The sequence below is a fragment of the Bombina bombina genome, chromosome 6 (genome assembly GCF_027579735.1).
Source record: "Bombina bombina isolate aBomBom1 chromosome 6, aBomBom1.pri, whole genome shotgun sequence".
In the NCBI taxonomy this organism is placed as follows: domain Eukaryota; kingdom Metazoa; phylum Chordata; class Amphibia; order Anura; family Bombinatoridae; genus Bombina; species Bombina bombina.
The window spans coordinates 563,142,575-563,151,163 of record NC_069504.1 but is presented as its reverse complement, the minus strand read 5'-3'; the positions used below and the strand labels follow the sequence as shown (position 1 = coordinate 563,151,163).

Here is an 8,589-nt window from a genome sequence, read left to right as displayed (position 1 = left end):
TTTAGCACTAGACTGCCCCTCTAATTAAATTCACAGTTCATAAATGCTAATTAATTTAAGTACCGGTATGTATGCTTTATTTTTTATAATACACTCATTAGATCAGACTCTCAATCCGATTCCCTAGTTGATTATTATTGAGGCTTGGCAACGTGAAAACAAAATTTATGCTTACCTGATACATTTCTTTCTTTCCGGATATGGTGAGTCCATGGCTTGAGTAATTACTGTTGGGAATAGCACCACAGTTAATCTGCTAAGTATCACTCCCTTACCCGCAACCCCCAGCCATTCGACCGAAGGGAAATGGAGAAAAAGGAGTAACACAAGGTGTAGAGGTGCCTGAGGTTATAGTCAAAAGAACAACTGTCTTTAAATAAAGGGTGGGGCCATGGACTCACCATATCCGAAAATAAATAAATTTATCAGGTAAGCATAAATTTTGTTTTTCTTTCCTAAGATATGGTGAGTCCACGGCTTGAGTAATTACCATTGGGAATCAATACCCAAGCTAGAGGACACGGATAAATAGGGAGGGACAAGACAGGCAGTCCTAAACAAAAGGCACCACTGCTTGAAGAACCTTTCTCCCAAAAGAAGCCTCAGCCGAGGCAAAAGTATCAAATTTGGAAAACGTATGTAGAGAAGACCAAGTTGCAGCCTTGCAAATTTGTTCCACAGAAGCTTCATTTTTGAAAGCCCAAGAAGAAGAAACAGCTCTTGTGGAATGAGCCGTAATTCTCTCAGGAGGCTGCTGTCGAGCAGTCTCATAAGCCAAACGAATTATACTTTGTAACCAAAAAGAAAGAGTAGTAGCAGTAGTCGCCTGTAAGTAGAATTTAAGAGCACGTACAACATCCAAATTGTGTAACAAACGTTCTTTGGAAGAAGGATTAAGACACAGAGAGGGAACAACAATTTCCGAATTGATATTTCCATTAGAAACCACCTTAGGAAGGAAATCTAACTTAGTACGAAGAACCGCCTTATCGACATTAAAAATAAGATAAGGGGAATCACACTACACAGCTAAGAGTTCCGAGACTCTTCGAGCAGGAGAGATAGCAACAAGAAACAAAACCTTCCAAGATAAAAAACTTAATGTCTATGGAATGCAACGGCTCAAACGGAGCCAGCTGTAAATCTTTAAGAAGGTTTAGGCTCCAAGGAGGAACAACATACTTAAAGACAGACCTGATTTTTACCAAGGCCTGACAAAAAAGATTGCACATCTGCCAAACGTTTATGTAGTAAAACTGATAAAGCAGAAATCTGACCCTTCAGGGTAACTGACTGACAATCCCTTCTCCAGGCCTTCTTGAGGAAAAGATACAATTCTAGGAATTCTAATTCTACTCCAAGGAGTAGTCCTTGGATTCACATAAATAAAGATATTTACACCATATCTTATGGTAAATCTTTCTAGTAACAGGCTTGCGAGCCTGAATCATGGTCTCAATGACCGACTCAGAAAAACCACGCTTAGACAGAATTAAGCGTTCAATCTCCAAGCAGTCAGCTTTAGAGAAACGAAATTTGGATGAAGGAAGGGATCCTTCCTCAGAGGTAGTCTCCAAGGGAGGAGAGATGACATATCCACTAGGTCTGCAAACCAGATCCTGCGAGGCCATGCAGGGGTTATTAGAATCACCAACTTCCTCTCCTGTTTGATACAAGCAATGAATCGTGGAAGGAGAGCAAACGGAGGAAACAGGTATGCCAACCTGAACACCCAAGGAACCGTCAGAGCATCTATCAGAACAGCCTGTGGATCTATTGACCTTGAACCGTACCTTGGAAGCTTGGCATTCTGATGGGACGCCATCAGATCTAACTCCGGCACCCCCCATTTGAGGACTACGCTGGAAAACACCTCCGGATGGAGTTCCCACTCTCTGGGATGAAAAGTCTGTCTGCTCAGAAAATCCGCTTCCCAGTTGTCTACTCCTGGAATGTGGATGGCAGATAGACAGCAATTGTGGGTCTCTACCCACTGAAGGATCCGAGTAACCTCCTTCATGGCTAAGGAACTCTGAGTTCCTCCCTGGTGATTGATGTAAGCCACAGAGGTTACATTGTCTGACTGGAACCTGATAAACTGGGCTAAGGACAACTGAAACCATGCCAATAGAGCATTGCAAATTGCAATCAACTCCAAGATGTTGATGGGAAGAGCAGACTCCTCCGAGTCCAAAGGCCCTGAGCTTTTAAGGAGTTCCAGACTGCTCCCCAGTCCAGCAGGCTGGCATCCGATAGATCCGCTTGGTCTATCTGGGAGCTGTGGCTAGACCAAATGGAAGGGCAACAAAATGGAAATGTTTGTCCAGAAAGGCAAATCTCAGGAATCTGTGATTGTCCCTGTGAATAGGAACATGAAGATACACATCCTTTAGGTCTGCGGTTGTCATGAATTGACCCTCTTGTACTAAAGGAAGAATGGAGCGTATAGTCTCTATCTTGAAGGATGGAACTTTGAGAAACTTGTTTAGACACTTCAAGGTCTAGAATGGGACGGAAAGTTCCCTCTTTTTTGGGAACCACAAATAGGTTGGAGTAGAACCTGAGACCCTGTTCCTGCACTGGAACTATCACTCCCAGGGAGGAAAGATGTTGTATACATTTCAAGAACGCCTCTCTCTTTATCTGGTCTGCAGATAATCTTGAGAGATGGAATCTGCCTCTGGGAGGAAAAGTCTTGAATTCCAATTTGTAACCCTGGGATACTATGTCCACAGTCCAGGGATCTAGGGAATCTCGTATCCAGGCTTAAGAGAACTGAGAAAGTCTGCCCTCCACCGGATCGGGGGCAAACCAATTATTATTATCATCGGTTATTTGTAGAGCGCCAACAGATTCTGCAGCGCTATATTATGCTGATTTGGAATCAGCTGTGGGTTTCTTTGATTGTTTCCACTTGCTCCAAGACTGATTGGGTTTCTGATTGGATTGTTCCTGCTTGGAAGAAGAAGGGGAAGGTTTTCCGAAAGGAACGAAAATTACTCTGACGTCCTTTAGGCCTATTCTTCTTATCTTGAGGTAGAAAATACCCCTTTCCACCCATAACATCAGAGATAATTTTTGCCAAACCGGGTCCAAACAAGGTTTTGCCCTTGTAAGGAATCGCCAGAAGCTTGACTTTAGAGGATTTCAACCATAACGCCCTGCGGGCTAGGACAGCTAAACTAGAAGTTTTAGCTCCTAGTCTAACAACCTGTAAAATGGCATCTGCAATAAAGGAATTGGCCAACTTAAGAGCTTTAATCCTATCTTTTCCTCAGAAACGTTATGAAGTAAAGCCAGTCATGTGACCGCAACTGCCGAGCTCAAATTATTGCTACAACACAGAGAGGCACTACTTCCTAGTACACTAAGTACCAGAAATAACCGTTTTTTCAAAACCTGACAATTTAAAAAGTTGCATCGTTTTATTTTAAAGCAAAGGGGAAATGAATAACCTGCTGATATAGAAAATTCAGCCTTACTTTCAGTTTAAACTTCTATTGTTTTATCAAGTAAATATGTGTCAGAAAATAAATCCTAATAAAAACATTTTACCCTTTCTTTTTAAGAGTTTAAATGTTAGTCTCACACATGCTATAGTGCCTGCTTCATGTCCCAGTGCAACTCATACAACAGGATTATCTATGTCCCAATAAAAAAGCATTGTCTTAATCTGTTAAGTGCATGGTCTCCCCAACTGGAAGAAAAAGCACTTACCTGCTCCGCTGTCCGGCATGTAGACAGTTACAAGGTATGAGAAGACACAGTTCCTCACAGAGACCTTTGAAAAATAAAGAACTGAGTAGCCAATTCTGGCTTTCTAAACTAGGGCAGCAATTGTTAGGAAAACGCACTAAGAACCTCTTTACAAGTTCCTAACTGCTTTAAAGCTACCACTACCCGACTGCAAGGAATGACATAAAATACGGCTATACCCCAAAACTTGCTTGTAGATTAAATCAAAATTTTTCTTCAGACACTTAAAATTCACCTCCTCCATGCACCGAAGGCAAAGAGAATAACTGGGGGTTGTGGGTAAGCGAGTGATACCTAGCAGTTTAACTGTGGTGCTCTTTGCCTCCTCCTGCTGGCCAGGAGTGATATTCCCAACAGTAAATTACTCAAGTGGACTCACCATATCTTTGGGAAGAAAAAGCATACACGATTGGTTTTTAAGTTTGCTTTATAAACTGATTTTTATATATTGATGTGTGATAATAAAATTAGAGAGACAAATTAAGAATTATTACTGTATAGCTGTGTGTCTCCCTCAGACTCCCTGCTTAGCTATTAATAAAGATGGGCATTGTTCTATTGTGTCAATCAGTTTATAGCTGTCACCATTTTTCAAAGCAGCAGGTAACTCATCTTTACCAAAAATACTGATGGCACATTTGCTCTCTGATCACTTTAAATCACTAACTGCTAGATTACGAGTTTTGCGCTATACCGGGTGCGTAAATAACGCAATAAAATGAGCAGTATTGCACTTTCCATAGCGCTGCCATTACAAGTTACTGAAAAACCTTGTGTTGTGAGTTATGGTGCTCCATACCGCACAAAAGTCAAGGGCTAAGTTTACGTGCTCATGCATGCTTTCCCCCATAGACATCAATGCGGAGAAAGTGTTAGAAAAAAAGTAACACCTGTGATCGTGGAATGGCAATTCGCCGTAACGCAATCCCCATTGATGTCTATGGGGGAAAGAAAGTTATGTTTAAACCTAACACCCTAACATAAACCCCTAGTCTAAACACCCCTAATCAGCCACTCCCCAACACTAAATAAACATTAACCCCTAAACCGCCGGCCCCCACATTGCAAAACACTAAATTAAACTATTAACCCTAAACCTAACACACCCCTTAAATTTAAATTAAAAGTTACATTATAACCATCTTAAAATAAATAAAAAAAAAACTTACCTGTGAAATAAAAAAACTAAGATTAAACTATAAATTAACCTAACATAACTTCTAAAATAAAAAAAACTACGAAGAAATAAAAATCCTAAATGACAAATTTTTATAAACCTAATGCTACGAAAAAAAATTAAAAATGGAACATTACAAAAAATAAAACTCTAAGCTTACAAAAAATAATAAACAAAATGATCAAAAATAAAAAACTACACCTAATCTAATAGCCCTATAAAAATAAAAAAACACCCCCTGCCTATAAGGCATAGCCCTAAGTTAAACAGCTCTTTTACCTACAAAACATTACAGAGTCCCCTCAACAGTAAAACCCCCCACCCAACCAACCCCCCAAAATAAAAAACCTAAGTCTAAAAAAACCTAAGCTACCCATTGCCCCAGTAGTAAGAAGTGAATACAGCGCCAACAAGAGGCCAAGGGATAAATATACTCACAGAGAGATTAAAGAAGATTATTTAATGAACCATGTTAAAATGCATCAGTAATAAAAGACTATATATAAAAATGTAAAAAGCACATATAAATAAAATTACAAATACAGGAATATCTTACAGAAGCGGCTCAAAGGGCCAAAGCTGATAATTACAATAAAAACAGAGGTAATAACAGGTGATCAGTGTGAGTGGTACACCAGAATAAGAGTGTATACTAATAAAACAGAATTAGCCTAAGTACAACTATAACAAGTGCATCAAGCAAAAAACTAATAAACAATAGTACAAACAATAGTGTTCAAAAGAATAGTGTTTCAAAAATAGTGTTCCAAAAAATAGAAAAATGCACTGCAGTGCAAAAAAAGGGGGGTAGCAAAATAATTGTATAGATACGATCAAATAGTGAGTGAGTGCAAATGGATATAAAAATGCTAGCTACTTAATCCAATGAGGTTGAGATATAATTAAATAAAATACACAATATTTTCCACCATCCTGATGTCCATCTCATATACCTAAAGTTCATTTGTCATCACGACAGTGCCTCTTTTGGGTTGGATTTGTGCACTAGGACACTATAATATTCCTAGTATGCCATATTTGCACTTCAGGGTGCAATTCATCTTGTGAGTATCCATTCGTCAGTACTAACAGATTTTCACCACTGGTTCATCATTGATCTGCACTAGGGGTCGCCCTCTTGTTTTTTGCTCTTGATTTTCAAAATACACAATATGCAATAACATAAAAAATAAAATACACAATATGCAATAACATAAAAAATAAAATACACAATATGCAATAACATAAAAAAATAATAAAATATAATCCAGAAAAATGTGTTCAAAAAGTTGATCAACAAATGTTAGTGAAGAACAAAAATAAGTCAATCAAAACTAAAAAATGGAAAAAATGGGTGATGAAAAGCAAGGTGAAAGTGAGGAAATTGATTCCTTCCAATGTTAGTTACTTTAACAGATCCAAATTCCTGAGTGTGGTAGCTGAAGTAGCTGATTGGATCCTAGCACCTGTCAGCTGCTCCTATGGTATCCTAAAAAGTGTCCCTGTAAAAAAAGAAATTCACAACATAGTGTATCCAATATGAGAATGAAGTAAAGATTAAAGTAATGCTTACCAATATGTCAACGCGTTTCTACCCTCAAAAAAGGGCCTTTCTCAAGACTTTACTTCATTCTCATATTGGATACAATATGTTGTGAATTTCTTTTTTTACAGGGACACTTTTTAGGATACCATAGGAGCAGCTGACAGGTGCTAGGATCCAATCAGCTACTTCAGCTACCACACTCAGGAATTTGGATCTGTTAAAGTAACTAACATTGGAAGGAATCAATTTCCTCACTTTCACCTTGCTTTTCATCACCCATTTTTTCCATTTTTTTTAGTTTTGATTGACTTATTTTTGTTCTTCACTAACATTTGTTGATCAACTTTTTGAACACATTTTTTTGGATTATATTTTATTATTTTTTATGTTATTGCATATTGTGTATTTTATTTTTTATGTTATTGCATATTGTGTATTTTATTTAATTATATCTCAACCTCACTGGATTAAGTAGCTAGCATTTTTATATCCATTTGCACTCACTCACTATTTGATCGTATCTATACAATTATTTTGCTACCCCCCTTTTTTGCACTGCAGTGCATTTTTCTATTTTTTGGAACACTATTTTTGAAACACTATTCTTTTGAACACTATTGTTTGTACTATTGTTTATTAGTTTTTTGCTTGATGCACTTGTTATAGTTGTACTTAGGCTAATTCTGTTTTATTAGTATACACTCTTATTCTGGTGTACCACTCACACTGATTACCTGTTATTACCTCTGTTTTTATTGTAATTATCAGCTTTGGCCCTTAGAGCCGCTTCTGTAAGATATTCCTGTATTTGTAATTTTATTTATATGTGCTTTTTACATTTTTATATATAGTCTTTTATTACTGATGCATTTTAACATGGTTCATTAAATAATCTTCTTTTATCTCTCTGTGAGTATATTTATCCCTTGGCCTCTTGTTGGCGCTGTATTCACTTCTTACTACTTGTGCATATTTTTTGGAGGTTGGTTAGGATCTCTGTTTGGATACAGCTTGGGGATTACCTTAGCGCTTGTACACTACCCCTTTTTCACTACCCATTGCCCCATAAGGGGCATTTGTATGGGCATTGCCGTTAAAAGGGCATTCAGCTCTTTTAATGCCCAAAGCCCTAATCTTAAAAAAAAAAAAAAAAAAACACCCCATAAAAAAAAAAAAAAAATTAACACTAACCCCAGAAGATCTACTCACAGTTCCTGAAATCGTCCATACATCATCCAGGCGATATATCTTCCTCCATCGCGGGACCATCTTCTATCTTCATCCCGGTGTCGCGGAGCTGTGGAGGCACGGAACTGTCCAGGACCGGCGATGACATCCAGCACGGAGCGTCCTTTTCATACGATCACCGCCGTACACTGAAGCTTGAATGCAAGGTACCCATTTAAAAATGGGGTAGCTTGCATACCTATTGGCTGACATTTTCAAATCGGCCAATAGGATGAGAGCTACTGAAATCTTATTGGCTGATTTTGTAATTTATTTGTAGGTAAAAGAGCTGTTTAACTTAAGGCAATGCCCTACAAAAGGCCCTTTTAAGGGCTATAGTAGTTTATTGTTAGGTTAGGGGGTGTTTTTATTTTGTTTTTTTTATTTTTATAGGGCTATTAGATTAGGTGTAATTGTTTTTATTTTTGATAATTTTGTTTATTATTTTTTGTAATCTTAGATTTTTTGCATTTATTTTTTTTGTAATGTTAGATTAAAAAAAAAAAAAAAATCGTAGTATTAGGTTTATTTAAATTTGTAATTTAGGTTTTTTATTTTTTCGTAGTGTTAGGTTTTTTTAATCATGTAATTTAGGATTTTTTTATTGGTAATTTTTTTTTTTAGAATAGTTATGTTAGAGTAATTTATAGTAAGTGTAGTTTAGTAAGTTTTTATTTATTTAAAGATAGTTATATTGTAACTTTTAATTTAAAGTTAGGGGGGTGTCAGGTTTAGGGGTTAATAGTTTAGTGTTTTTTGCGATGTGGGGGGCTGGCGTTTTAGGGGTTAATATTTTATTAGAGTTGGCAATGCGGGGGGCCAGCGGTTTAGGGGTTAATAGGTTTATTTAGTGTCAGGAAGCGGCGGTTTAGGGGTTAATAGT

The 8,589-nt window shown here is 37.5% G+C and overlaps 1 protein-coding gene across 2 annotated transcripts in view; it reads right to left on the bottom strand.

Moving 5' to 3' along the window:
- Window positions 1-8,589, bottom strand: part of POLR2M (RNA polymerase II subunit M) — a 32,158-nt gene that overhangs the window by 10,228 nt on the left and 13,341 nt on the right. The window lies entirely within an intron of this gene.